This window comes from Labrus bergylta, chromosome 13, assembly GCF_963930695.1.
Source record: "Labrus bergylta chromosome 13, fLabBer1.1, whole genome shotgun sequence".
NCBI classification, from domain to species: domain Eukaryota; kingdom Metazoa; phylum Chordata; class Actinopteri; order Labriformes; family Labridae; genus Labrus; species Labrus bergylta.
The window spans coordinates 7,787,260-7,812,552 of NC_089207.1; the positions used below are offsets into that span (position 1 = coordinate 7,787,260).

At 36.7% G+C, this 25,293-nt stretch overlaps 16 non-coding genes and 1 pseudogene across 16 annotated transcripts in view; all 17 read right to left on the reverse strand.

The window, feature by feature from the left end:
- Positions 1-779: 779 nt before the first annotated feature.
- On the reverse strand, positions 780-898 carry LOC136182099 (5S ribosomal RNA). The gene has a single exon (XR_010668417.1). It is a non-coding gene; the product is annotated as a 5S ribosomal RNA (ribosomal RNA).
- Positions 899-2,298: 1,400 nt separating this feature from the next.
- LOC136182100 (5S ribosomal RNA) lies at positions 2,299-2,417 on the reverse strand. Its single transcript, XR_010668418.1, has one exon. It is a non-coding gene; the product is annotated as a 5S ribosomal RNA (ribosomal RNA).
- Positions 2,418-3,834: 1,417 nt separating this feature from the next.
- Positions 3,835-3,953, reverse strand: LOC136182101 (5S ribosomal RNA). The gene has a single exon (XR_010668419.1). It is a non-coding gene; the product is annotated as a 5S ribosomal RNA (ribosomal RNA).
- Positions 3,954-5,370: 1,417 nt separating this feature from the next.
- On the reverse strand, positions 5,371-5,479 carry LOC136181863 (5S ribosomal RNA; annotated as a pseudogene).
- A 1,417-nt stretch (positions 5,480-6,896) lies between these two features.
- Positions 6,897-7,015, reverse strand: LOC136182102 (5S ribosomal RNA). Its single transcript, XR_010668420.1, has one exon. It is a non-coding gene; the product is annotated as a 5S ribosomal RNA (ribosomal RNA).
- Positions 7,016-8,414: 1,399 nt separating this feature from the next.
- On the reverse strand, positions 8,415-8,533 carry LOC136182104 (5S ribosomal RNA). The gene has a single exon (XR_010668422.1). It is a non-coding gene; the product is annotated as a 5S ribosomal RNA (ribosomal RNA).
- Positions 8,534-9,932: 1,399 nt separating this feature from the next.
- On the reverse strand, positions 9,933-10,051 carry LOC136182105 (5S ribosomal RNA). Its single transcript, XR_010668423.1, has one exon. It is a non-coding gene; the product is annotated as a 5S ribosomal RNA (ribosomal RNA).
- A 1,399-nt stretch (positions 10,052-11,450) lies between these two features.
- Positions 11,451-11,569, reverse strand: LOC136181652 (5S ribosomal RNA). The gene has a single exon (XR_010667999.1). It is a non-coding gene; the product is annotated as a 5S ribosomal RNA (ribosomal RNA).
- Positions 11,570-12,968: 1,399 nt separating this feature from the next.
- On the reverse strand, positions 12,969-13,087 carry LOC136181627 (5S ribosomal RNA). Its single transcript, XR_010667974.1, has one exon. It is a non-coding gene; the product is annotated as a 5S ribosomal RNA (ribosomal RNA).
- A 1,399-nt stretch (positions 13,088-14,486) lies between these two features.
- Positions 14,487-14,605, reverse strand: LOC136181653 (5S ribosomal RNA). The gene has a single exon (XR_010668000.1). It is a non-coding gene; the product is annotated as a 5S ribosomal RNA (ribosomal RNA).
- A 1,399-nt stretch (positions 14,606-16,004) lies between these two features.
- LOC136181573 (5S ribosomal RNA) lies at positions 16,005-16,123 on the reverse strand. Its single transcript, XR_010667920.1, has one exon. It is a non-coding gene; the product is annotated as a 5S ribosomal RNA (ribosomal RNA).
- Positions 16,124-17,522: 1,399 nt separating this feature from the next.
- On the reverse strand, positions 17,523-17,641 carry LOC136181512 (5S ribosomal RNA). Its single transcript, XR_010667859.1, has one exon. It is a non-coding gene; the product is annotated as a 5S ribosomal RNA (ribosomal RNA).
- A 1,416-nt stretch (positions 17,642-19,057) lies between these two features.
- LOC136181410 (5S ribosomal RNA) lies at positions 19,058-19,176 on the reverse strand. Its single transcript, XR_010667758.1, has one exon. It is a non-coding gene; the product is annotated as a 5S ribosomal RNA (ribosomal RNA).
- A 1,417-nt stretch (positions 19,177-20,593) lies between these two features.
- LOC136181411 (5S ribosomal RNA) lies at positions 20,594-20,712 on the reverse strand. The gene has a single exon (XR_010667759.1). It is a non-coding gene; the product is annotated as a 5S ribosomal RNA (ribosomal RNA).
- Positions 20,713-22,129: 1,417 nt separating this feature from the next.
- LOC136181365 (5S ribosomal RNA) lies at positions 22,130-22,248 on the reverse strand. The gene has a single exon (XR_010667714.1). It is a non-coding gene; the product is annotated as a 5S ribosomal RNA (ribosomal RNA).
- Positions 22,249-23,665: 1,417 nt separating this feature from the next.
- LOC136182106 (5S ribosomal RNA) lies at positions 23,666-23,784 on the reverse strand. Its single transcript, XR_010668424.1, has one exon. It is a non-coding gene; the product is annotated as a 5S ribosomal RNA (ribosomal RNA).
- Positions 23,785-25,201: 1,417 nt separating this feature from the next.
- LOC136181424 (5S ribosomal RNA) overlaps positions 25,202-25,293 on the reverse strand; it is a 119-nt gene continuing 27 nt past the window's right edge. Inside the window, exon 1 of the ribosomal RNA XR_010667772.1 lies at positions 25,202-25,293. This exon is cut by the window's right edge and continues 27 nt beyond it. This is a non-coding gene — a ribosomal RNA (5S ribosomal RNA).

Genomic DNA, 25,293 nt, shown 5'->3' on the forward strand with positions numbered 1-25,293 from the left:
CACAGGGTTATGATTTCTACATGAAACATTGCAATGGCTGATTTATTCATTTGTCATTCAAGATTACCTCAAAACAAGTAAGTGGTGATAAAAACATAATTTCGAGTTGTCCCTTATATCTTAATCAATCACTGCTTAGGCTACTATAATAATCCTAAATCTTGTGTGCCTTAATGCAACATTTAAACTTATTTCTGCTGTTCACTGTTCACAAGTTTGCAGTATTGAAAACCTTAATAAATCCACAGTAAAAGTGACGATGCAAAATGGTCAACTTCTGAAAAATCGTCAATTGATTCTGAAAAAATATTGATTGATAAGTAAGCATCACTTGTTTGCAGGTTTTTTTTAAATTCAATCTTAATAGTAATCATTTATAATAATTCCTGATTTGGTGTAAATGTTTATTATTGATGTGAAAACATTTATAATGATGGTGAATATTTCCAGTTGAATCAAATGTATAATATGGCTACCAGAGTGTTGTGGGGAAGTAAAGAGTAACCTAAGTACAAGTAATTAAAATATGTTAATGCAGTAGTCCTTACGTAAGTAGGCTACATGTACTTTTTGAATGTAAAACTGAACTTTGAAAACAGCCTCCAGAGAGCGTAATATGTATTAATACTCACTGAAAACATTGATGAAAATTGCAACAAAAAAAAAGAGGACAGACTGCCAAATAAAATCATGTTTCATTTTCCACTGGCCTGTTTCTCTCAGTCCTTTCTCCACTAGTGAGGCAACAGCGCCCTCTTCTGGCTAAAGGAGGTATTAAAAGCTTACAGCACCTGGTATTCCCAGGCGGTCTCCCATCCAAGTACTAACCAGGCCCGACCCTGCTTAGCTTCCGAGATCGGACGAGATCGGGCGTGTTCAGGGTGGTATGGCCGTAAGCCAATGAACAGGTTGTTAAAGGGTTATTTATACATACTTAGGTTTAAAGTAACACCTCGCCAAAATTAGAGCAAGTGACTATGACCTAGTTGATTTTATTACTTTTCTACTCAAACGTGTGGGCCTATGGATAGACTTACACTTAATCTTACTAGATTCAGCAATACTTTGACGCTGGGAGTTAACTAAAGACTTGCAGCTTGTTTTTAAGACTTGTTTCACGACTTGCGGGCAAACTGAACGTTCAAACGTCTGATAAACACATTGAACAAACCGATTCCGTGAAGATTAACTTCCCTCTTTCAAAACTGGCCTGGTTAGTACTTGGATGGGAGACCGCCTGGGAATCCCAGGTGCTGTAAGCTTTTAATACCTGCTTCAGCCAGCAGGGGGCGCTGTAACCTCCTGCTATGCACTGCAGTTCTTTTTTTATTTGTCTATCATTGCTTCTACTTTCCTACAAAGTAGCTTACACTGAATTTTGATTGGGGATCATCTATAGCATATATAGGGACTGATTGTAATAATTATGAATTTTCATATAATTAGTAAGTGTTCCTTTGTGATTCCTAATGGAGGATTGTTTTTTTTAATGATTAGTTACAATGGAGAATGTGAGGGGATCAAATATGTATGCCCCACAGGGTTATGATTTCTACATGAAACATTGCAATGGCTGATTTATTCATTTGTCATTCAAGATTACCTCAAAACAAGTAAGTGGTGATAAAAACATAATTTCGAGTTGTCCCTTATATCTTAATCAATCACTGCTTAGGCTACTATAATAATCCTAAATCTTGTGTGCCTTAATGCAACATTTAAACTTATTTCTGCTGTTCACTGTTCACAAGTTTGCAGTATTGAAAACCTTAATAAATCCACAGTAAAAGTGACGATGCGAAATGGTCAACTTCTGAAAAATCGTCAATTGATTGATAAGTAAGCATCACTTGTTTGCAGGTTTTTTTTAAATTCAATCTTAATAGTAATCATTTATAATAATTCCTGATTTGGTGTAAATGTTTATTATTGATGTGAAAACATTTATAATGATGGTGAATATTTCCAGTTGAATCAAATGTATAATATGGCTACCAGAGTGTTGTGGGGAAGTAAAGAGTAACCTAAGTACAAGTAATTAAAATATGTTAATGCAGTAGTCCTTACGTAAGTAGGCTACATGTACTTTTTGAATGTAAAACTGAACTTTGAAAACAGCCTCCAGAGAGCGTAATATGTATTAATACTCACTGAAAACATTGATGAAAATTGCAACAAAAAAAAAGAGGACAGACTGCCAAATAAAATCATGTTTCATTTTCCACTGGCCTGTTTCTCTCAGTCCTTTCTCCACTAGTGAGGCAACAGCGCCCTCTTCTGGCTAAAGGAGGTATTAAAAGCTTACAGCACCTGGTATTCCCAGGCGGTCTCCCATCCAAGTACTAACCAGGCCCGACCCTGCTTAGCTTCCGAGATCGGACGAGATCGGGCGTGTTCAGGGTGGTATGGCCGTAAGCGAATGAACAGGTTGTTAAAGGGTTATTTATACATACTTAGGTTTAAAGTAACACCTCGCCAAAATTAGAGCAAGTGACTATGACCTAGTTGATTTTATTACTTTTCTACTCAAACGTGTGGGCCTATGGATAGACTTACACTTAATCTTACTAGATTCAGCAATACTTTGACGCTGGGAGTTAACTAAAGACTTGCAGCTTGTTTTTAAGACTTGTTTCACGACTTGCGGGCAAACTGAACGTTCAAACGTCTGATAAACACATTGAACAAACCGATTCCGTGAAGATTAACTTCCCTCTTTCAAAACTGGCCTGGTTAGTACTTGGATGGGAGACCGCCTGGGAATCCCAGGTGCTGTAAGCTTTTAATACCTGCTTCAGCCAGCAGGGGGCGCTGTAACCTCCTGCTATGCACTGCAGTTCTTTTTTTATTTGTCTATCATTGCTTCTACTTTCCTACAAAGTAGCTTACACTGAATTTTGATTGGGGATCATCTATAGCATATATAGGGACTGATTGTAATAATTATGAATTTTCATATAATTAGTAAGTGTTCCTTTGTGATTCCTAATGGAGGATTGTTTTTTTTAATGATTAGTTACAATGGAGAATGTGAGGGGATCAAATATGTATGCCCCACAGGGTTATGATTTCTACATGAAACATTGCAATGGCTGATTTATTCATTTGTCATTCAAGATTACCTCAAAACAAGTAAGTGGTGATAAAAACATAATTTCGAGTTGTCCCTTATATCTTAATCAATCACTGCTTAGGCTACTATAATAATCCTAAATCTTGTGTGCCTTAATGCAACATTTAAACTTATTTCTGCTGTTCACTGTTCACAAGTTTGCAGTATTGAAAACCTTAATAAATCCACAGTAAAAGTGACGATGCAAAATGGTCAACTTCTGAAAAATCGTCAATTGATTCTGAAAAAATATTGATTGATAAGTAAGCATCACTTGTTTGCAGGTTTTTTTTAAATTCAATCTTAATAGTAATCATTTATAATAATTCCTGATTTGGTGTAAATGTTTATTATTGATGTGAAAACATTTATAATGATGGTGAATATTTCCAGTTGAATCAAATGTATAATATGGCTACCAGAGTGTTGTGGGGAAGTAAAGAGTAACCTAAGTACAAGTAATTAAAATATGTTAATGCAGTAGTCCTTACGTAAGTAGGCTACATGTACTTTTTGAATGTAAAACTGAACTTTGAAAACAGCCTCCAGAGAGCGTAATATGTATTAATACTCACTGAAAACATTGATGAAAATTGCAACAAAAAAAAAGAGGACAGACTGCCAAATAAAATCATGTTTCATTTTCCACTGGCCTGTTTCTCTCAGTCCTTTCTCCACTAGTGAGGCAACAGCGCCCTCTTCTGGCTAAAGGAGGTATTAAAAGCTTACAGCACCTGGTATTCCCAGGCGGTCTCCCATCCAAGTACTAACCAGGCCCGACCCTGCTTAGCTTCCGAGATCGGACGAGATCGGGCGTGTTCAGGGTGGTATGGCCGTAAGCGAATGAACAGGTTGTTAAAGGGTTATTTATACATACTTAGGTTTAAAGTAACACCTCGCCAAAATTAGAGCAAGTGACTATGACCTAGTTGATTTTATTACTTTTCTACTCAAACGTGTGGGCCTATGGATAGACTTACACTTAATCTTACTAGATTCAGCAATACTTTGACGCTGGGAGTTAACTAAAGACTTGCAGCTTGTTTTTAAGACTTGTTTCACGACTTGCGGGCAAACTGAACGTTCAAACGTCTGATAAACACATTGAACAAACCGATTCCGTGAAGATTAACTTCCCTCTTTCAAAACTGGCCTGGTTAGTACTTGGATGGGAGACCGCCTGGGAATCCCAGGTGCTGTAAGCTTTTAATACCTGCTTCAGCCAGCAGGGGGCGCTGTAACCTCCTGCTATGCACTGCAGTTCTTTTTTTATTTGTCTATCATTGCTTCTACTTTCCTACAAAGTAGCTTACACTGAATTTTGATTGGGGATCATCTATAGCATATATAGGGACTGATTGTAATAATTATGAATTTTCATATAATTAGTAAGTGTTCCTTTGTGATTCCTAATGGAGGATTGTTTTTTTTAATGATTAGTTACAATGGAGAATGTGAGGGGATCAAATATGTATGCCCCACAGGGTTATGATTTCTACATGAAACATTGCAATGGCTGATTTATTCATTTGTCATTCAAGATTACCTCAAAACAAGTAAGTGGTGATAAAAACATAATTTCGAGTTGTCCCTTATATCTTAATCAATCACTGCTTAGGCTACTATAATAATCCTAAATCTTGTGTGCCTTAATGCAACATTTAAACTTATTTCTGCTGTTCACTGTTCACAAGTTTGCAGTATTGAAAACCTTAATAAATCCACAGTAAAAGTGACGATGCAAAATGGTCAACTTCTGAAAAATCGTCAATTGATTCTGAAAAAATATTGATTGATAAGTAAGCATCACTTGTTTGCAGGTTTTTTTTTAATTCAATCTTAATAGTAATCATTTATAATAATTCCTGATTTGGTGTAAATGTTTATTATTGATGTGAAAACATTTATAATGATGGTGAATATTTCCAGTTGAATCAAATGTATAATATGGCTACCAGAGTGTTGTGGGAAAGTAAAGAGTAACCTAAGTACAAGTAATTAAAATATGTTAATGCAGTAGTCCTTACGTAAGTAGGCTACATGTACTTTTTGAATGTAAAACTGAACTTTGAAAACAGCCTCCAGAGAGCGTAATATGTATTAATACTCACTGAAAACATTGATGAAAATTGCAACAAAAAAAAAGAGGACAGACTGCCAAATAAAATCATGTTTCATTTTCCACTGGCCTGTTTCTCTCAGTCCTTTCTCCACTAGTGAGGCAACAGCGCCCTCTTCTGGCTAAAGGAGGTATTAAAAGCTTACAGCACCTGGTATTCCCAGGCGGTCTCCCATCCAAGTACTAACCAGGCCCGACCCTGCTTAGCTTCCGAGATCGGACGTGTTCAGGGTGGTATGGCCGTAAGCAAATGAACAAGTTGTTAAAGGGTTATTTATACATACTTAGGTTTAAAGTAACACCTCGCCAAAATTAGAGCAAGTGACTATGACCTAGTTGATTTTATTACTTTTCTACTCAAACGTGTGGGCCTATGGATAGACTTACACTTAATCTTACTAGATTCAGCAATACTTTGACGCTGGGAGTTAACTAAAGACTTGCAGCTTGTTTTTAAGACTTGTTTCACGACTTGCGGGCAAACTGAACGTTCAAACGTCTGATAAACACATTGAACAAACCGATTCCGTGAAGATTAACTTCCCTCTTTCAAAACTGGCCTGGTTAGTACTTGGATGGGAGACCGCCTGGGAATCCCAGGTGCTGTAAGCTTTTAATACCTGCTTCAGCCAGCAGGGGGCGCTGTAACCTCCTGCTATGCACTGCAGTTCTTTTTTTATTTGTCTATCATTGCTTCTACTTTCCTACAAAGTAGCTTACACTGAATTTTGATTGGGGATCATCTATAGCATATATAGGGACTGATTGTAATAATTATGAATTTTCATATAATTAGTAAGTGTTCCTTTGTGATTCCTAATGGAGGATTGTTTTTTTTAATGATTAGTTACAATGGAGAATGTGAGGGGATCAAATATGTATGCCCCACAGGGTTATGATTTCTACATGAAACATTGCAATGGCTGATTTATTCATTTGTCATTCAAGATTACCTCAAAACAAGTAAGTGGTGATAAAAACATAATTTCGAGTTGTCCCTTATATCTTAATCAATCACTGCTTAGGCTACTATAATAATCCTAAATCTTGTGTGCCTTAATGCAACATTTAAACTTGTTTCTGCTGTTCACTGTTCACAAGTTTGCAGTATTGAAAACCTTAATAAATCCACAGTAAAAGTGACGATGCAAAATGGTCAACTTCTGAAAAATCGTCAATTGATTCTGAAAAAATATTGATTGATAAGTAAGCATCACTTGTTTGCAGGTTTTTTTAAAATTCAATCTTAATAGTAATCATTTATAATAATTCCTGATTTGGTGTAAATGTTTATTATTGATGTGAAAACATTTATAATGATGGTGAATATTTCCAGTTGAATCAAATGTATAATATGGCTACCAGAGTGTTGTGGGGAAGTAAAGAGTAACCTAAGTACAAGTAATTAAAATATGTTAATGCAGTAGTCCTTACGTAAGTAGGCTACATGTACTTTTTGAATGTAAAACTGAACTTTGAAAACAGCCTCCAGAGAGCGTAATATGTATTAATACTCACTGAAAACATTGATGAAAATTGCAACAAAAAAAAAGAGGACAGACTGCCAAATAAAATCATGTTTCATTTTCCACTGGCCTGTTTCTCTCAGTCCTTTCTCCACTAGTGAGGCAACAGCGCCCTCTTCTGGCTAAAGGAGGTATTAAAAGCTTACAGCACCTGGTATTCCCAGGCGGTCTCCCATCCAAGTACTAACCAGGCCCGACCCTGCTTAGCTTCCGAGATCGGACGAGATCGGGCGTGTTCAGGGTGGTATGGCCGTAAGCGAATGAACAGGTTGTTAAAGGGTTATTTATACATACTTAGGTTTAAAGTAACACCTCGCCAAAATTAGAGCAAGTGACTATGACCTAGTTGATTTTATTACTTTTCTACTCAAACGTGTGGGCCTATGGATAGACTTACACTTAATCTTACTAGATTCAGCAATACTTTGACGCTGGGAGTTAACTAAAGACTTGCAGCTTGTTTTTAAGACTTGTTTCACGACTTGCGGGCAAACTGAACGTTCAAACGTCTGATAAACACATTGAACAAACCGATTCCGTGAAGATTAACTTCCCTCTTTCAAAACTGGCCTGGTTAGTACTTGGATGGGAGACCGCCTGGGAATCCCAGGTGCTGTAAGCTTTTAATACCTGCTTCAGCCAGCAGGGGACGCTGTAACCTCCTGCTATGCACTGCAGTTCTTTTTTTATTTGTCTATCATTGCTTCTACTTTCCTACAAAGTAGCTTACACTGAATTTTGATTGGGGATCATCTATAGCATATATAGGGACTGATTGTAATAATTATGAATTTTCATATAATTAGTAAGTGTTCCTTTGTGATTCCTAATGGAGGATTGTTTTTTTAATGATTAGTTACAATGGAGAATGTGAGGGGATCAAATATGTATGCCCCACAGGGTTATGATTTCTACATGAAACATTGCAATGGCTGATTTATTCATTTGTCATTCAAGATTACCTCAAAACAAGTAAGTGGTGATAAAAACATAATTTCGAGTTGTCCCTTGTATCTTAATCAATCACTGCTTAGGCTACTATAATAATCCTAAATCTTGTGTGCCTTAATGCAACATTTAAACTTATTTCTGCTGTTCACTGTTCACAAGTTTGCAGGATTGAAAACCTTAATAAATCCACAGTAAAAGTGACGATGCGAAATGGTCAACTTCTGAAAAATCGTCAATTGATTGATAAGTAAGCATCACTTGTTTGCAGGTTTTTTTTAAATTCAATCTTAATAGTAATCATTTATAATAATTCCTGATTTGGTGTAAATGTTTATTATTGATGTGAAAACATTTATAATGATGGTGAATATTTCCAGTTGAATCAAATGTATAATATGGCTACCAGAGTGTTGTGGGGAAGTAAAGAGTAACCTAAGTACAAGTAATTAAAATATGTTAATGCAGTAGTCCTTACGTAAGTAGGCTACATGTACTTTTTGAATGTAAAACTGAACTTTGAAAACAGCCTCCAGAGAGCGTAATATGTATTAATACTCACTGAAAACATTGATGAAAATTGCAACAAAAAAAAAGAGGACAGACTGCCAAATAAAATCATGTTTCATTTTCCACTGGCCTGTTTCTCTCAGTCCTTTCTCCACTAGTGAGGCAACAGCGCCCTCTTCTGGCTAAAGGAGGTATTAAAAGCTTACAGCACCTGGTATTCCCAGGCGGTCTCCCATCCAAGTACTAACCAGGCCCGACCCTGCTTAGCTTCCGAGATCGGACGAGATCGGGCGTGTTCAGGGTGGTATGGCCGTAAGCGAATGAACAGGTTGTTAAAGGGTTATTTATACATACTTAGGTTTAAAGTAACACCTCGCCAAAATTAGAGCAAGTGACTATGACCTAGTTGATTTTATTACTTTTCTACTCAAACGTGTGGGCCTATGGATAGACTTACACTTAATCTTACTAGATTCAGCAATACTTTGACGCTGGGAGTTAACTAAAGACTTGCAGCTTGTTTTTAAGACTTGTTTCACGACTTGCGGGCAAACTGAACGTTCAAACGTCTGATAAACACATTGAACAAACCGATTCCGTGAAGATTAACTTCCCTCTTTCAAAACTGGCCTGGTTAGTACTTGGATGGGAGACCGCCTGGGAATCCCAGGTGCTGTAAGCTTTTAATACCTGCTTCAGCCAGCAGGGGGCGCTGTAACCTCCTGCTATGCACTGCAGTTCTTTTTTTATTTGTCTATCATTGCTTCTACTTTCCTACAAAGTAGCTTACACTGAATTTTGATTGGGGATCATCTATAGCATATATAGGGACTGATTGTAATAATTATGAATTTTCATATAATTAGTAAGTGTTCCTTTGTGATTCCTAATGGAGGATTGTTTTTTTAATGATTAGTTACAATGGAGAATGTGAGGGGATCAAATATGTATGCCCCACAGGGTTATGATTTCTACATGAAACATTGCAATGGCTGATTTATTCATTTGTCATTCAAGATTACCTCAAAACAAGTAAGTGCTGATAAAAACATAATTTCGAGTTGTCCCTTGTATCTTAATCAATCACTGCTTAGGCTACTATAATAATCCTAAATCTTGTGTGCCTTAATGCAACATTTAAACTTATTTCTGCTGTTCACTGTTCACAAGTTTGCAGGATTGAAAACCTTAATAAATCCACAGTAAAAGTGACGATGCGAAATGGTCAACTTCTGAAAAATCGTCAATTGATTGATAAGTAAGCATCACTTGTTTGCAGGTTTTTTTTAAATTCAATCTTAATAGTAATCATTTATAATAATTCCTGATTTGGTGTAAATGTTTATTATTGATGTGAAAACATTTATAATGATGGTGAATATTTCCAGTTGAATCAAATGTATAATATGGCTACCAGAGTGTTGTGGGGAAGTAAAGAGTAACCTAAGTACAAGTAATTAAAATATGTTAATGCAGTAGTCCTTACGTAAGTAGGCTACATGTACTTTTTGAATGTAAAACTGAACTTTGAAAACAGCCTCCAGAGAGCGTAATATGTATTAATACTCACTGAAAACATTGATGAAAATTGCAACAAAAAAAAAGAGGACAGACTGCCAAATAAAATCATGTTTCATTTTCCACTGGCCTGTTTCTCTCAGTCCTTTCTCCACTAGTGAGGCAACAGCGCCCTCTTCTGGCTAAAGGAGGTATTAAAAGCTTACAGCACCTGGTATTCCCAGGCGGTCTCCCATCCAAGTACTAACCAGGCCCGACCCTGCTTAGCTTCCGAGATCGGACGAGATCGGGCGTGTTCAGGGTGGTATGGCCGTAAGCGAATGAACAGGTTGTTAAAGGGTTATTTATACATACTTAGGTTTAAAGTAACACCTCGCCAAAATTAGAGCAAGTGACTATGACCTAGTTGATTTTATTACTTTTCTACTCAAACGTGTGGGCCTATGGATAGACTTACACTTAATCTTACTAGATTCAGCAATACTTTGACGCTGGGAGTTAACTAAAGACTTGCAGCTTGTTTTTAAGACTTGTTTCACGACTTGCGGGCAAACTGAACGTTCAAACGTCTGATAAACACATTGAACAAACCGATTCCGTGAAGATTAACTTCCCTCTTTCAAAACTGGCCTGGTTAGTACTTGGATGGGAGACCGCCTGGGAATCCCAGGTGCTGTAAGCTTTTAATACCTGCTTCAGCCAGCAGGGGACGCTGTAACCTCCTGCTATGCACTGCAGTTCTTTTTTTATTTGTCTATCATTGCTTCTACTTTCCTACAAAGTAGCTTACACTGAATTTTGATTGGGGATCATCTATAGCATATATAGGGACTGATTGTAATAATTATGAATTTTCATATAATTAGTAAGTGTTCCTTTGTGATTCCTAATGGAGGATTGTTTTTTTAATGATTAGTTACAATGGAGAATGTGAGGGGATCAAATATGTATGCCCCACAGGGTTATGATTTCTACATGAAACATTGCAATGGCTGATTTATTCATTTGTCATTCAAGATTACCTCAAAACAAGTAAGTGGTGATAAAAACATAATTTCGAGTTGTCCCTTGTATCTTAATCAATCACTGCTTAGGCTACTATAATAATCCTAAATCTTGTGTGCCTTAATGCAACATTTAAACTTATTTCTGCTGTTCACTGTTCACAAGTTTGCAGTATTGAAAACCTTAATAAATCCACAGTAAAAGTGACGATGCGAAATGGTCAACTTCTGAAAAATCGTCAATTGATTGATAAGTAAGCATCACTTGTTTGCAGGTTTTTTTTAAATTCAATCTTAATAGTAATCATTTATAATAATTCCTGATTTGGTGTAAATGTTTATTATTGATGTGAAAACATTTATAATGATGGTGAATATTTCCAGTTGAATCAAATGTATAATATGGCTACCAGAGTGTTGTGGGGAAGTAAAGAGTAACCTAAGTACAAGTAATTAAAATATGTTAATGCAGTAGTCCTTACGTAAGTAGGCTACATGTACTTTTTGAATGTAAAACTGAACTTTGAAAACAGCCTCCAGAGAGCGTAATATGTATTAATACTCACTGAAAACATTGATGAAAATTGCAACAAAAAAAAAGAGGACAGACTGCCAAATAAAATCATGTTTCATTTTCCACTGGCCTGTTTCTCTCAGTCCTTTCTCCACTAGTGAGGCAACAGCGCCCTCTTCTGGCTAAAGGAGGTATTAAAAGCTTACAGCACCTGGTATTCCCAGGCGGTCTCCCATCCAAGTACTAACCAGGCCCGACCCTGCTTAGCTTCTGAGATCGGACGAGATCGGGCGTGTTCAGGGTGGTATGGCCGTAAGCGAATGAACAGGTTGTTAAAGGGTTATTTATACATACTTAGGTTTAAAGTAACACCTCGCCAAAATTAGAGCAAGTGACTATGACCTAGTTGATTTTATTACTTTTCTACTCAAACGTGTGGGCCTATGGATAGACTTACACTTAATCTTACTAGATTCAGCAATACTTTGACGCTGGGAGTTAACTAAAGACTTGCAGCTTGTTTTTAAGACTTGTTTCACGACTTGCGGGCAAACTGAACGTTCAAACGTCTGATAAACACATTGAACAAACCGATTCCGTGAAGATTAACTTCCCTCTTTCAAAACTGGCCTGGTTAGTACTTGGATGGGAGACCGCCTGGGAATCCCAGGTGCTGTAAGCTTTTAATACCTGCTTCAGCCAGCAGGGGACGCTGTAACCTCCTGCTATGCACTGCAGTTCTTTTTTTATTTGTCTATCATTGCTTCTACTTTCCTACAAAGTAGCTTACACTGAATTTTGATTGGGGATCATCTATAGCATATATAGGGACTGATTGTAATAATTATGAATTTTCATATAATTAGTAAGTGTTCCTTTGTGATTCCTAATGGAGGATTGTTTTTTTAATGATTAGTTACAATGGAGAATGTGAGGGGATCAAATATGTATGCCCCACAGGGTTATGATTTCTACATGAAACATTGCAATGGCTGATTTATTCATTTGTCATTCAAGATTACCTCAAAACAAGTAAGTGGTGATAAAAACATAATTTCGAGTTGTCCCTTGTATCTTAATCAATCACTGCTTAGGCTACTATAATAATCCTAAATCTTGTGTGCCTTAATGCAACATTTAAACTTATTTCTGCTGTTCACTGTTCACAAGTTTGCAGTATTGAAAACCTTAATAAATCCACAGTAAAAGTGACGATGCGAAATGGTCAACTTCTGAAAAATCGTCAATTGATTGATAAGTAAGCATCACTTGTTTGCAGGTTTTTTTTAAATTCAATCTTAATAGTAATCATTTATAATAATTCCTGATTTGGTGTAAATGTTTATTATTGATGTGAAAACATTTATAATGATGGTGAATATTTCCAGTTGAATCAAATGTATAATATGGCTACCAGAGTGTTGTGGGGAAGTAAAGAGTAACCTAAGTACAAGTAATTAAAATATGTTAATGCAGTAGTCCTTACGTAAGTAGGCTACATGTACTTTTTGAATGTAAAACTGAACTTTGAAAACAGCCTCCAGAGAGCGTAATATGTATTAATACTCACTGAAAACATTGATGAAAATTGCAACAAAAAAAAAGAGGACAGACTGCCAAATAAAATCATGTTTCATTTTCCACTGGCCTGTTTCTCTCAGTCCTTTCTCCACTAGTGAGGCAACAGCGCCCTCTTCTGGCTAAAGGAGGTATTAAAAGCTTACAGCACCTGGTATTCCCAGGCGGTCTCCCATCCAAGTACTAACCAGGCCCGACCCTGCTTAGCTTCCGAGATCGGACGAGATCGGGCGTGTTCAGGGTGGTATGGACGTAAGCGAATGAACAGGTTGTTAAAGGGTTATTTATACATACTTAGGTTTAAAGTAACACCTCGCCAAAATTAGAGCAAGTGACTATGACCTAGTTGATTTTATTACTTTTCTACTCAAACGTGTGGGCCTATGGATAGACTTACACTTAATCTTACTAGATTCAGCAATACTTTGACGCTGGGAGTTAACTAAAGACTTGCAGCTTGTTTTTAAGACTTGTTTCACGACTTGCGGGCAAACTGAACGTTCAAACGTCTGATAAACACATTGAACAAACCGATTCCGTGAAGATTAACTTCCCTCTTTCAAAACTGGCCTGGTTAGTACTTGGATGGGAGACCGCCTGGGAATCCCAGGTGCTGTAAGCTTTTAATACCTGCTTCAGCCAGCAGGGGACGCTGTAACCTCCTGCTATGCACTGCAGTTCTTTTTTTATTTGTCTATCATTGCTTCTACTTTCCTACAAAGTAGCTTACACTGAATTTTGATTGGGGATCATCTATAGCATATATAGGGACTGATTGTAATAATTATGAATTTTCATATAATTAGTAAGTGTTCCTTTGTGATTCCTAATGGAGGATTGTTTTTTTAATGATTAGTTACAATGGAGAATGTGAGGGGATCAAATATGTATGCCCCACAGGGTTATGATTTCTACATGAAACATTGCAATGGCTGATTTATTCATTTGTCATTCAAGATTACCTCAAAACAAGTAAGTGGTGATAAAAACATAATTTCGAGTTGTCCCTTGTATCTTAATCAATCACTGCTTAGGCTACTATAATAATCCTAAATCTTGTGTGCCTTAATGCAACATTTAAACTTATTTCTGCTGTTCACTGTTCACAAGTTTGCAGGATTGAAAACCTTAATAAATCCACAGTAAAAGTGACGATGCGAAATGGTCAACTTCTGAAAAATCGTCAATTGATTGATAAGTAAGCATCACTTGTTTGCAGGTTTTTTTTAAATTCAATCTTAATAGTAATCATTTATAATAATTCCTGATTTGGTGTAAATGTTTATTATTGATGTGAAAACATTTATAATGATGGTGAATATTTCCAGTTGAATCAAATGTATAATATGGCTACCAGAGTGTTGTGGGGAAGTAAAGAGTAACCTAAGTACAAGTAATTAAAATATGTTAATGCAGTAGTCCTTACGTAAGTAGGCTACATGTACTTTTTGAATGTAAAACTGAACTTTGAAAACAGCCTCCAGAGAGCGTAATATGTATTAATACTCACTGAAAACATTGATGAAAATTGCAACAAAAAAAAAGAGGACAGACTGCCAAATAAAATCATGTTTCATTTTCCACTGGCCTGTTTCTCTCAGTCCTTTCTCCACTAGTGAGGCAACAGCGCCCTCTTCTGGCTAAAGGAGGTATTAAAAGCTTACAGCACCTGGTATTCCCAGGCGGTCTCCCATCCAAGTACTAACCAGGCCCGACCCTGCTTAGCTTCTGAGATCGGACGAGATCGGGCGTGTTCAGGGTGGTATGGCCGTAAGCGAATGAACAGGTTGTTAAAGGGTTATTTATACATACTTAGGTTTAAAGTAACACCTCGCCAAAATTAGAGCAAGTGACTATGACCTAGTTGATTTTATTACTTTTCTACTCAAACGTGTGGGCCTATGGATAGACTTACACTTAATCTTACTAGATTCAGCAATACTTTGACGCTGGGAGTTAACTAAAGACTTGCAGCTTGTTTTTAAGACTTGTTTCACGACTTGCGGGCAAACTGAACGTTCAAACGTCTGATAAACACATTGAACAAACCGATTCCGTGAAGATTAACTTCCCTCTTTCAAAACTGGCCTGGTTAGTACTTGGATGGGAGACCGCCTGGGAATCCCAGGTGCTGTAAGCTTTTAATACCTGCTTCAGCCAGCAGGGGACGCTGTAACCTCCTGCTATGCACTGCAGTTCTTTTTTTATTTGTCTATCATTGCTTCTACTTTCCTACAAAGTAGCTTACACTGAATTTTGATTGGGGATCATCTATAGCATATATAGGGACTGATTGTAATAATTATGAATTTTCATATAATTAGTAAGTGTTCCTTTGTGATTCCTAATGGAGGATTGTTTTTTTAATGATTAGTTACAATGGAGAATGTGAGGGGATCAAATATGTATGCCCCACAGGGTTATGATTTCTACATGAAACATTGCAATGGCTGATTTATTCATTTGTCATTCAAGATTACCTCAAAACAAGTAAGTGGTGATAAAAACATAATTTCGAGTTGTCCCTTGTATCTTAATCAATCACTGCTTAGGCTACTATAATAATCCTAAATCTTGTGTGCCTTAATGCAACATTTAAACTTATTTCTGCTGTTCACTGTTCACAAGTTTGCAGGATTGAAAACCTTAATAAATCCACAGTAAAAGTGACGATGCAAAATGGTCAACTTCTGAAAAATCGTCAATTGATTGATAAGTAAGCATCACTTGTTTGCAGGTTTTTTTTAAATTCAATCTTAATAGTAATCATTTATAATAATTCCTGATTTGGTGTAAATGTTTATTATTGATGTGAAAACATTTATAATGATGGTGAATATTTCCAGTTGAATCAAATGTATAATATGGCTACCAGAGTGTTGTGGGGAAGTAAAGAGTAACCTAAGTACAAGTAATTAAAATATGTTAATGCAGTAGTCCTTACGTAAGTAGGCTACATGTACTTTTTGAATGTAAAACTGAACTTTGAAAACAGCCTCCAGAGAGCGTAATATGTATTAATACTCACTGAAAACATTGATGAAAATTGCAACAAAAAAAAAGAGGACAGACTGCCAAATAAAATCATGTTTCATTTTCCACTGGCCTGTTTCTCTCAGTCCTTTCTCCACTAGTGAGGCAACAGCGCCCTCTTCTGGCTAAAGGAGGTATTAAAAGCTTACAGCACCTGGTATTCCCAGGCGGTCTCCCATCCAAGTACTAACCAGGCCTGACCCTGCTTAGCTTCCGAGATCGGATGAGATCGGGCGTGTTCAGGGTGGTATGGCCGTAAGCGAGTGAACAGGTTGTTAAAGGGTTATTTATACATACTTAGGTTTAAAGTAACACCTCGCCAAAATTAGAGCAAGTGACTATGACCTAGTTGATTTTATTACTTTTCTACTCAAACGTGTGGGCCTATGGATAGACTTACACTTAATCTTACTAGATTCAGCAATACTTTGACGCTGGGAGTTAACTAAAGACTTGCAGGTTGTTTTTAAGACTTGTTTCACGACTTGCGGGCAAACTGAACGTTCAAACGTCTGATAAACACATTGAACAAACCGATTCCGTGAAGATTAACTTCCCTCTTTCAAAACTGGCCTGGTTAGTACTTGGATGGGAGACCGCCTGGGAATCCCAGGTGCTGTAAGCTTTTAATACCTGCTTCAGCCAGCAGGGGACGCTGTAACCTCCTGCTATGCACTGCAGTTCTTTTTTTATTTGTCTATCATTGCTTCTACTTTCCTACAAAGTAGCTTACACTGAATTTTGATTGGGGATCATCTATAGCATATATAGGGACTGATTGTAATAATTATGAATTTTCATATAATTAGTAAGTGTTCCTTTGTGATTCCTAATGGAGGATTGTTTTTTTAATGATTAGTTACAATGGAGAATGTGAGGGGATCAAATATGTATGCCCCACAGGGTTATGATTTCTACATGAAACATTGCAATGGCTGATTTATTCATTTGTCATTCAAGATTACCTCAAAACAAGTAAGTGGTGATAAAAACATAATTTCGAGTTGTCCCTTGTATCTTAATCAATCACTGCTTAGGCTACTATAATAATCCTAAATCTTGTGTGCCTTAATGCAACATTTAAACTTATTTCTGCTGTTCACTGTTCACAAGTTTGCAGGATTGAAAACCTTAATAAATCCACAGTAAAAGTGACGATGCGAAATGGTCAACTTCTGAAAAATCGTCAATTGATTGATAAGTAAGCATCACTTGTTTGCAGGTTTTTTTTAAATTCAATCTTAATAGTAATCATTTATAATAATTCCTGATTTGGTGTAAATGTTTATTATTGATGTGAAAACATTTATAATGATGGTGAATATTTCCAGTTGAATCAAATGTATAATATGGCTACCAGAGTGTTGTGGGGAAGTAAAGAGTAACCTAAGTACAAGTAATTAAAATATGTTAATGCAGTAGTCCTTACGTAAGTAGGCTACATGTACTTTTTGAATGTAAAACTGAACTTTGAAAACAGCCTCCAGAGAGCGTAATATGTATTAATACTCACTGAAAACATTGATGAAAATTGCAACAAAAAAAAAGAGGACAGACTGCCAAATAAAATCATGTTTCATTTTCCACTGGCCTGTTTCTCTCAGTCCTTTCTCCACTAGTGAGGCAACAGCGCCCTCTTCTGGCTAAAGGAGGTATTAAAAGCTTACAGCACCTGGTATTCCCAGGCGGTCTCCCATCCAAGTACTAACCAGGCCCGACCCTGCTTAGCGTCCGAGATCGGACGAGATCGGGCGTGTTCAGGGTGGTATGGCCGTAAGCGAATGAACAGGTTGTTAAAGGGTTATTTATACATACTTAGGTTTAAAGTAACACCTCGCCAAAATTAGAGCAAGTGACTATGACCTAGTTGATTTTATTACTTTTCTACTCAAACGTGTGGGCCTATGGATAGACTTACACTTAATCTTACTAGATTCAGCAATACTTTGACGCTGGGAGTTAACTAAAGACTTGCAGCTTGTTTTTAAGACTTGTTTCACGACTTGCGGGCAAACTGAACGTTCAAACGTCTGATAAACACATTGAACAAACCGATTCCGTGAAGATTAACTTCCCTCTTTCAAAACTGGCCTGGTTAGTACTTGGATGGGAGACCGCCTGGGAATCCCAGGTGCTGTAAGCTTTTAATACCTGCTTCAGCCAGCAGGGGACGCTGTAACCTCCTGCTATGCACTGCAGTTCTTTTTTTATTTGTCTATCATTGCTTCTACTTTCCTACAAAGTAGCTTACACTGAATTTTGATTGGGGATCATCTATAGCATATATAGGGACTGATTGTAATAATTATGAATTTTCATATAATTAGTAAGTGTTCCTTTGTGATTTCTAATGGAGGATTGTTTTTTTAATGATTAGTTACAATGGAGAATGTGAGGGGATCAAATATGTATGCCCCACAGGGTTATGATTTCTACATGAAACATTGCAATGGCTGATTTATTCATTTGTCATTCAAGATTACCTCAAAACAAGTAAGTGGTGATAAAAACATAATTTCGAGTTGTCCCTTATATCTTAATCAATCACTGCTTAGGCTACTATAATAATCCTAAATCTTGTGTGCCTTAATGCAACATTTAAACTTATTTCTGCTGTTCACTGTTCACAAGTTTGCAGTATTGAAAACCTTAATAAATCCACAGTAAAAGTGACGATGCAAAATGGTCAACTTCTGAAAAATCGTCAATTGATTCTGAAAAAATATTGATTGATAAGTAAGCATCACTTGTTTGCAGGTTTTTTTTAAATTCAATCTTAATAGTAATCATTTATAATAATTCCTGATTTGGTGTAAATGTTTATTATTGATGTGAAAACATTTATAATGATGGTGAATATTTCCAGTTGAATCAAATGTATAATATGGCTACCAGAGTGTTGTGGGGAAGTAAAGAGTAACCTAAGTACAAGTAATTAAAATATGTTAATGCAGTAGTCCTTACGTAAGTAGGCTACATGTACTTTTTGAATGTAAAACTGAACTTTGAAAACAGCCTCCAGAGAGCGTAATATGTATTAATACTCACTGAAAACATTGATGAAAATTGCAACAAAAAAAAAGAGGACAGACTGCCAAATAAAATCATGTTTCATTTTCCACTGGCCTGTTTCTCTCAGTCCTTTCTCCACTAGTGAGGCAACAGCGCCCTCTTCTGGCTAAAGGAGGTATTAAAAGCTTACAGCACCTGGTATTCCCAGGCGGTCTCCCATCCAAGTACTAACCAGGCCCGACCCTGCTTAGCTTCCGAGATCGGACGAGATCGAGCGTGTTCAGGGTGGTATGGCCGTAAGCGAATGAACAGGTTGTTAAAGGGTTATTTATACATACTTAGGTTTAAAGTAACACCTCGCCAAAATTAGAGCAAGTGACTATGACCTAGTTGATTTTATTACTTTTCTACTCAAACGTGTGGGCCTATGGATAGACTTACACTTAATCTTACTAGATTCAGCAATACTTTGACGCTGGGAGTTAACTAAAGACTTGCAGCTTGTTTTTAAGACTTGTTTCACGACTTGCGGGCAAACTGAACGTTCAAACGTCTGATAAACACATTGAACAAACCGATTCCGTGAAGATTAACTTCCCTCTTTCAAAACTGGCCTGGTTAGTACTTGGATGGGAGACCGCCTGGGAATCCCAGGTGCTGTAAGCTTTTAATACCTGCTTCAGCCAGCAGGGGGCGCTGTAACCTCCTGCTATGCACTGCAGTTCTTTTTTTATTTGTCTATCATTGCTTCTACTTTCCTACAAAGTAGCTTACACTGAATTTTGATTGGGGATCATCTATAGCATATATAGGGACTGATTGTAATAATTATGAATTTTCATATAATTAGTAAGTGTTCCTTTGTGATTCCTAATGGAGGATTGTTTTTTTTAATGATTAGTTACAATGGAGAATGTGAGGAGATCAAATATGTATGCCCCACAGGGTTATGATTTCTACATGAAACATTGCAATGGCTGATTTATTCATTTGTCATTCAAGATTACCTCAAAACAAGTAAGTGGTGATAAAAACATAATTTCGAGTTGTCCCTTATATCTTAATCAATCACTGCTTAGGCTACTATAATAATCCTAAATCTTGTGTGCCTTAATGCAACATTTAAACTTATTTCTGCTGTTCACTGTTCACAAGTTTGCAGTATTGAAAACCTTAATAAATCCACAATAAAAGTGACGATGCAAAATGGTCAACTTCTGAAAAATCGTCAATTGATTCTGAAAAAATATTGATTGATAAGTAAGCATCACTTGTTTGCAGGTTTTTTTTAAATTCAATCTTAATAGTAATCATTTATAATAATTCCTGATTTGGTGTAAATGTTTATTATTGATGTGAAAACATTTATAATGATGGTGAATATTTCCAGTTGAATCAAATGTATAATATGGCTACCAGAGTGTTGTGGGGAAGTAAAGAGTAACCTAAGTACAAGTAATTAAAATATGTTAATGCAGTAGTCCTTACGTAAGTAGGCTACATGTACTTTTTGAATGTAAAACTGAACTTTGAAAACAGCCTCCAGAGAGCGTAATATGTATTAATACTCACTGAAAACATTGATGAAAATTGCAACAAAAAAAAAGAGGACAGACTGCCAAATAAAATCATGTTTCATTTTCCACTGGCCTGTTTCTCTCAGTCCTTTCTCCACTAGTGAGGCAACAGCGCCCTCTTCTGGCTAAAGGAGGTATTAAAAGCTTACAGCACCTGGTATTCCCAGGCGGTCTCCCATCCAAGTACTAACCAGGCCCGACCCTGCTTAGCTTCCGAGATCGGACGAGATCGAGCGTGTTCAGGGTGGTATGGCCGTAAGCGAATGAACAGGTTGTTAAAGGGTTATTTATACATACTTAGGTTTAAAGTAACACCTCGCCAAAATTAGAGCAAGTGACTATGACCTAGTTGATTTTATTACTTTTCTACTCAAACGTGTGGGCCTATGGATAGACTTACACTTAATCTTACTAGATTCAGCAATACTTTGACGCTGGGAGTTAACTAAAGACTTGCAGCTTGTTTTTAAGACTTGTTTCACGACTTGCGGGCAAACTGAACGTTCAAACGTCTGATAAACACATTGAACAAACCGATTCCGTGAAGATTAACTTCCCTCTTTCAAAACTGGCCTGGTTAGTACTTGGATGGGAGACCGCCTGGGAATCCCAGGTGCTGTAAGCTTTTAATACCTGCTTCAGCCAGCAGGGGGCGCTGTAACCTCCTGCTATGCACTGCAGTTCTTTTTTTATTTGTCTATCATTGCTTCTACTTTCCTACAAAGTAGCTTACACTGAATTTTGATTGGGGATCATCTATAGCATATATAGGGACTGATTGTAATAATTATGAATTTTCATATAATTAGTAAGTGTTCCTTTGTGATTCCTAATGGAGGATTGTTTTTTTTAATGATTAGTTACAATGGAGAATGTGAGGAGATCAAATATGTATGCCCCACAGGGTTATGATTTCTACATGAAACATTGCAATGGCTGATTTATTCATTTGTCATTCAAGATTACCTCAAAACAAGTAAGTGGTGATAAAAACATAATTTCGAGTTGTCCCTTATATCTTAATCAATCACTGCTTAGGCTACTATAATAATCCTAAATCTTGTGTGCCTTAATGCAACATTTAAACTTATTTCTGCTGTTCACTGTTCACAAGTTTGCAGTATTGAAAACCTTAATAAATCCACAATAAAAGTGACGATGCAAAATGGTCAACTTCTGAAAAATCGTCAATTGATTCTGAAAAAATATTGATTGATAAGTAAGCATCACTTGTTTGCAGGTTTTTTTTAAATTCAATCTTAATAGTAATCATTTATAATAATTCCTGATTTGGTGTAAATGTTTATTATTGATGTGAAAACATTTATAATGATGGTGAATATTTCCAGTTGAATCAAATGTATAATATGGCTACCAGAGTGTTGTGGGGAAGTAAAGAGTAACCTAAGTACAAGTAATTAAAATATGTTAATGCAGTAGTCCTTACGTAAGTAGGCTACATGTACTTTTTGAATGTAAAACTGAACTTTGAAAACAGCCTCCAGAGAGCGTAATATGTATTAATACTCACTGAAAACATTGATGAAAATTGCAACAAAAAAAAAGAGGACAGACTGCCAAATAAAATCATGTTTCATTTTCCACTGGCCTGTTTCTCTCAGTCCTTTCTCCACTAGTGAGGCAACAGCGCCCTCTTCTGGCTAAAGGAGGTATTAAAAGCTTACAGCACCTGGTATTCCCAGGCGGTCTCCCATCCAAGTACTAACCAGGCCCGACCCTGCTTAGCTTCCGAGATCGGATGAGATCAGGCGTGTTCAGGGTGGTATGGCCGTAAGCGAATGAACAGGTTGTTAAAGGGTTATTTATACATACTTAGGTTTAAAGTAACACCTCGCCAAAATTAGAGCAAGTGACTATGACCTAGTTGATTTTATTACTTTTCTACTCAAACGTGTGGGCCTATGGATAGACTTACACTTAATCTTACTAGATTCAGCAATACTTTGACGCTGGGAGTTAACTAAAGACTTGCAGCTTGTTTTTAAGACTTGTTTCACGACTTGCGGGCAAACTGAACGTTCAAACGTCTGATAAACACATTGAACAAACCGATTCCGTGAAGATTAACTTCCCTCTTTCAAAACTGGCCTGGTTAGTACTTGGATGGGAGACCGCCTGGGAATCCCAGGTGCTGTAAGCTTTTAATACCTGCTTCAGCCAGCAGGGGGCGCTGTAACCTCCTGCTATGCACTGCAGTTCTTTTTTTATTTGTCTATCATTGCTTCTACTTTCCTACAAAGTAGCTTACACTGAATTTTGATTGGGGATCATCTATAGCATATATAGGGACTGATTGTAATAATTATGAATTTTCATATAATTAGTAAGTGTTCCTTTGTGATTCCTAATGGAGGATTGTTTTTTTTAATGATTAGTTACAATGGAGAATGTGAGGGGATCAAATATGTATGCCCCACAGGGTTATGATTTCTACATGAAACATTGCAATGGCTGATTTATTCATTTGTCATTCAAGATTACCTCAAAACAAGTAAGTGGTGATAAAAACATAATTTCGAGTTGTCCCTTATATCTTAATCAATCACTGCTTAGGCTACTATAATAATCCTAAATCTTGTGTGCCTTAATGCAACATTTAAACTTATTTCTGCTGTTCACTGTTCACAAGTTTGCAGTATTGAAAACCTTAATAAATCCACAGTAAAAGTGACGATGCAAAATGGTCAACTTCTGAAAAATCGTCAATTGATTCTGAAAAAATATTGATTGATAAGTAAGCATCACTTGTTTGCAGGTTTTTTTTAAATTCAATCTTAATAGTAATCATTTATAATAATTCCTGATTTGGTGTAAATGTTTATTATTGATGTGAAAACATTTATAATGATGGTGAATATTTCCAGTTGAATCAAATGTATAATATGGCTACCAGAGTGTTGTGGGGAAGTAAAGAGTAACCTAAGTACAAGTAATTAAAATATGTTAATGCAGTAGTCCTTACGTAAGTAGGCTACATGTACTTTTTGAATGTAAAACTGAACTTTGAAAACAGCCTCCAGAGAGCGTAATATGTATTAATACTCACTGAAAACATTGATGAAAATTGCAACAAAAAAAAAGAGGACAGACTGCCAAATAAAATCATGTTTCATTTTCCACTGGCCTGTTTCTCTCAGTCCTTTCTCCACTAGTGAGGCAACAGCGCCCTCTTCTGGCTAAAGGAGGTATTAAAAGCTTACAGCACCTGGTATTCCCAGGCGGTCTCCCATCCAAGTACTAACCAGGCCCGACCCTGCTTAGCTTCCGAGATCGGACGAGATCGGGCGTGTTCAGGGTGGTATGGCCGTAAGCGAATGAACAGGTTGTTAAAGGGTTATTTATACATACTTAGGTTTAAAGTAACACCTCGCCAAAATTAGAGCAAGTGACTATGACCTAGTTGATTTTATTACTTTTCTACTCAAACGTGTGGGCCTATGGATAGACTTACACTTAATCTTACTAGATTCAGCAATACTTTGACGCTGGGAGTTAACTAAAGACTTGCAGCTTGTTTTTAAGACTTGTTTCACGACTTGCGGGCAAACTGAACGTTCAAACGTCTGATAAACACATTGAACAAACCGATTCCGTGAAGATTAACTTCCCTCTTTCAAAACTGGCCTGGTTAGTACTTGGATGGGAGACCGCCTGGGAATCCCAGGTGCTGTAAGCTTTTAATACCTGCTTCAGCCAGCAGGGGGCGCTGTAACCTCCTGCTATGCACTGCAGTTCTTTTTTTATTTGTCTATCATTGCTTCTACTTTCCTACAAAGTAGCTTACACTGAATTTTGATTGGGGATCATCTATAGCATATATAGGGACTGATTGTAATAATTATGAATTTTCATATAATTAGTAAGTGTTCCTTTGTGATTCCTAATGGAGGATTGTTTTTTTTAATGATTAGTTACAATGGAGAATGTGAGGGGATCAAATATGTATGCCCCACAGGGTTATGATTTCTACATGAAACATTGCAATGGCTGATTTATTCATTTGTCATTCAAGATTACCTCAAAACAAGTAAGTGGTGATAAAAACATAATTTCGAGTTGTCCCTTATATCTTAATCAATCACTGCTTAGGCTACTATAATAATCCTAAATCTTGTGTGCCTTAATGCAACATTTAAACTTATTTCTGCTGTTCACTGTTCACAAGTTTGCAGTATTGAAAACCTTAATAAATCCACAGTAAAAGTGACGATGCAAAATGGTCAACTTCTGAAAAATCGTCAATTGATTCTGAAAAAATATTGATTGATAAGTAAGCATCACTTGTTTGCAGGTTTTTTTTAAATTCAATCTTAATAGTAATCATTTATAATAATTCCTGATTTGGTGTAAATGTTTATTATTGATGTGAAAACATTTATAATGATGGTGAATATTTCCAGTTGAATCAAATGTATAATATGGCTACCAGAGTGTTGTGGGGAAGTAAAGAGTAACCTAAGTACAAGTAATTAAAATATGTTAATGCAGTAGTCCTTACGTAAGTAGGCTACATGTACTTTTTGAATGTAAAACTGAACTTTGAAAACAGCCTCCAGAGAGCGTAATATGTATTAATACTCACTGAAAACATTGATGAAAATTGCAACAAAAAAAAAGAGGACAGACTGCCAAATAAAATCATGTTTCATTTTCCACTGGCCTGTTTCTCTCAGTCCTTTCTCCACTAGTGAGGCAACAGCGCCCTCTTCTGGCTAAAGGAGGTATTAAAAGCTTACAGCACCTGGTATTCCCAGGCGGTCTCCCATCCAAGTACTAACCAGGCCCGACCCTGCTTAGCTTCCGAGATCGGACGAGATCAGG